This window comes from Rattus norvegicus, chromosome 4 (genome assembly GCF_021556685.1).
Source record: "Rattus norvegicus strain SHRSP/BbbUtx chromosome 4, alternate assembly SHRSP_T2T, whole genome shotgun sequence".
Classification (NCBI taxonomy): domain Eukaryota; kingdom Metazoa; phylum Chordata; class Mammalia; order Rodentia; family Muridae; genus Rattus; species Rattus norvegicus.
This window is the reverse complement of record NC_141537.1, coordinates 131,875,259-131,879,930: the sequence shown is the minus strand read 5'-3', so window position 1 is coordinate 131,879,930 and position 4,672 is coordinate 131,875,259.

Sequence of the window (4,672 nt, the reverse complement as noted above, 5' to 3'; positions counted from 1 at the left end):
TCTGATTCATTGTTTACTTTCTGAGGGACTGACAAGCTGTTTCCATGGCAGCTGTGCAAGCTTCTGTTCCTATCAGCAATGCATGGGTTCTAATTTCTGCGTATCCTTGGTAATCACTCCTATTTCATTATTTTTTAAATGATGGCTGTGAGGTGTTATCTCGTCATGTTGCTGATGTGAGGCACTGTTGCCTAATGTCTGATCATTTTAGTAGCTTTTCAGCTGCTCTCTGAGTATCCGCATATCCTTTGTGAAAATGTAGCTATTCAATCCAGCAGACCCAGGGTCTCACCCATGCATGGCAAGCGCTCTACCTCTGGGTTATACCCCCAGCCCATTCACCCACTTTAATGTTTTTATTGAAAGCAAATTTTTAATACAACATACTCATTCTAAAGCCAGAGGAATGGATTCTTTTTTTTTTTTTTTTTTCGGAGCTGGGGACGGAACCCAAGGCCTTGCGTTTGCTAGGCAAGTGCTCTACCACTGAGCTAAATCCCCAACCGAATGGATTCTTAAAAGACTACAACATTGGGCCGAGGAGATGATTCATGGGGTAAAACATTCATTCCACAAGCATCTTCAAAACCCACCAAAAGCTAGAAACACAAGTGCACATCTATAGTGCCAACACTTAGGAGATAGTGACAAGAAAACATCTGGAAGCTTTCAGGCCAGATAACCTGACATAGTCAGCAGAAAAAAAAAAAAAAAAGAGAGCCTGTCTCAAGCAAGGTAAGGACCAACACCCAATGTTTTCCTCCGACCTCCACACCTGTGCCAAGACATCTTTATACCTACATTCATACATTAGAACACATGTACGCATATACACACACACATGCATACATGCACACATATACACACATGCACACATACACACACATACACACACGTACACACATATACACACATGCACACATACACACACATATACACACACATTCACACATACACACATACACACACATACACACACATACACACACATACACACACATATACACACACATGCACACATATACACACATATACGCACATTCACACATACACACACACACACACATACACACCCATACATACGCATGCACACATACACATATACACACACATGCACACATACACACACATGCACACACATACATACACATGCACACATGCACATATACACACACATGCACACATACACACATGCACACACATACACACACATATACACACACATGCACACATACACATATACACACATGCACACACATGCATAATACACACACATACACACACACAATTTTTGTAAAAGTATCATAATTGCATATGTTCTGATTAAATGTACAGGATGAATTAAGCATATAACCTGTTGAGAAACAATAAACTAGGAATGGAACTATTTAAGACTGAGCCTTATCTGATGCTTATCTTCTGATCTTGTGATATGAAATGAGACCTAAGATTAATTCCAAAACGTGTGTGATGCAGTATGATATAACTTTCCTCAGGAGTCAGGGGGTTTAAATGTTGGATCGATAATGTCACCTGGAACAAGTAACATTCTCTCTAAGCCCATAATTCATCTGCCCAATGGATCTAAAATCTGTACATGTCTTTTCTCAGAGCACAATCTACAGAAACACTGGAAACAGTGGCTGGTAATGCCCAGACATCTTGCTCTTACTACTGTCATTCCAATGGAGTAAGAGTTAGACAGATTCCCTGGTAGACAATTGGATAGGGAAGGGGGCCATAACTAGGTAATAAAGATAGTGAAATTTCAAGATGGTGGTTTCTTGCTCCCCTCCTGACATGTGACAAATATTTGATAGCTTAGCCCAAATTTTTGGGCATTTTGTTTTCTGGGCAAATGTTTTCTCCTGCCAGTGGGATCTCTGATGATAGACTCACTCACTCAACAAATTCAAGGGCAGATCAGTACATGTTTATTAAACAGCTGTTGGGAAGTCAGCCATCCTGTCTGTGTTTCAAACACTGACCAACCCTAAGCCAGTGAAGAAAGACCCTTCAAAGATGCTTAAAAGCTCCAGCCATGAAGAAAAAGCTGGGCTTGACTTTCAGGAACATTCCCTGCACTTTCTCTGTGTGCCTCTTGCCTGTGTGTGCTCCCTGACTCCTAATAAAAGCCTTTCTTCACCAGCTGACTCTGTCTGTTCCTATATGCTTGAGTTCAACATTTCTCTGCCTTTATCTGTTGCTCTCAAGACTGTCCCCACCTTTTAAGTCTTTAACTGGCAAAGAAATTAAACCCAATCAAAATTATTTATATGGCAGCAATTATCAGCAGTGATAAAATTCTATATCCAGGCGAGATTTAGACTTAAAAGTTTTCGACCCAGGGAAAACATTTTTTCTTTTGAATATGTCTAAAGAATGTGAATGACGCCAACCGCAGACATTCTATCTGCAAGCATCAAGAAGTTACTCTAGGCCTATAGTGATGATTCAGTTAGTTTTGGTGAACCTGTATGGTTTTTTAATAAGAATACAAATGTGGAGGCATGTTTGCAATCCCAGTGCTGGGGAGCTGTAGAAAGGTAGGTCTCGGAGACTCACAAGCCGTCCAGCAGAGCCAATATGGTTTGTGAGTCCCAGACCAAAGAAAGAAAAACCCTGTCTTAAAAACCAGGGCAGATGGGACCGGAGAAACACTAACCAAGAAACCAAGGTGTCTTTTGGGTTTCACAGGCTATACGGATACACATATGCATGCACCTCTACACAAACACACACAAAGAAATTATATCCTAGTTTTAACACAAACTGACAACACCACATAGCATAAAGAAACGACTTTCACCAAAGTATTCCATTACCCACATTATTAATCTGTCTCCCAGTTTCTCAGTGGCCCAGTTTCTTCTTTCCCAACACATAAAATACTGGACACTTCCTGGGCATGGGTGAATATACCTATGCACATATTCCATCTATCCTTGTGGGTAATGCTGTAATCGGAGTTTCTCTCACAGCAGTTGCTGTCAGATCACTCACCCTGATGATGACTGTGTGACCATCAGTCTTAGGACTATATCTTCTACTCAGTGTAAAGAGTTTTGAACAAATTGTACACGTTCAAAGAAGCAGAAAGCCCATCATTCCCACCTTCCCTCCCACAAGAGATGGCATGACTTCAACTTCGTATCTCCTTCCTGTCAAACAAGACTCCTGGGTAAATTTAGATGTCTAAAACAAAGCAAACCCCATTCCAAAAAAAATAAGAAGGGAAGGAGAAGGAAGAAGAAGAGAGGAAGAGAAGAGGAGGAGGAGGAGGAAGAGGAAGAGGAGGAGGGGGAAGAGGAGGAGGAGGAGGAAGAGGAAGAGGAGGAAGAGGAGGAAGAAGAAGAAGAAGAAGAAGAAGAAGAAGAAGAAGAAGAAGAAGAAGAAGAAGAAGAAGAAGAAGAAGAAGAAGAAGAAGAAGAAGAAGACAGGAGATCGGCAATGATGTTTAATTGAAAAGCAAAACTGTTCACATCTGTCCCTATATGCCTAAGTGTATGCTACAAAGGGCTTGGACTGCTGTCTATTTCAGCGTTACCCTAAGTGGCTTTGAGATGTCTTCTGTGTTCTTTGCTCAGGTCTGAAAAAGAAATGGCTACATTCCCTTGCATTTGCTCTTAGAGTCATTAGCCTTCGACAGCACTATCATTTAAGAAATTTATCATCAGTGCTGTCCTTCGCACAATGTATTAGCGCAATACATTATAAGAACACCTCACTCTGATGATGGATCGCTCCAAAGACGGCCACATCTGGGGACAAATGGGTCTCGGAATAGACGGTGTAAGGGAATGAAAGCGTAGACCACCTTTGCAGTGTTGTTCTGAAATAGGCCAGAATTTGTTGCTCTCAGTCAAGCCCTCCACTTATAACAGTCTTTCAGGATACTTTGATTCTTTAAAAAACTTTTTATGTCACTAAATTGATGTCTGATGACAAAGAAGGACGGTTTCTAAAATTAGTGTGCTGGTACATTGAGGGATAACACGGCACGCACTTGATGATAAATTTCAATCATTGCTTTCAAGAAAACTCTAATTTAATCCACCTCTTGCTCACTTAAATTTTTCAGGAGATTCTCCAAACGAGAAGAAAGAGATTAACGCCTGATGTCTTCAAGGGTATTAGAACAAAAATTGAGCCACAATTAATTAGTCTCGACCAAAATCTGGCTTTCTACATGGCTGATGATACATTTTTTTTCAGAAGCTTGATTCTCCCATCTCCATTCTTCAAAGTCTGGAATGCTGCTCTCTCCATTACTTTGTCTAAGTAGCAGACAAATATTTTAGCTAACTACCGAAATAAATCATTAGGAACGTTTAACCTCAAAGAAAGCTATAGCAAATAAAAATGCCTCTCTGGCCTGATTCATGCACAGGAGAGCCATGTGCAGGGTCACAGACGTCTGGGTTAAAATGGGTTCAGAGCGCCCATTTTACAAACTCCAAGGGCGCCTAGGGAACTGATCCTACTTGGTCATTTTACGCACAGCGCCAGCAAAGCTCAACACTGAAGAGAGGCCTCAATCCAGTTCACAGCCTAGAGCCGTTATCCGAGGATGCTTCTTTAGTCGGAGTTGATCAATATCCTTGATGCTAAAAGAAAAGCCTTCGGGGATAAAACCTCATTCAGAACTGCAGAGCTATCATGTGCGTTTGTT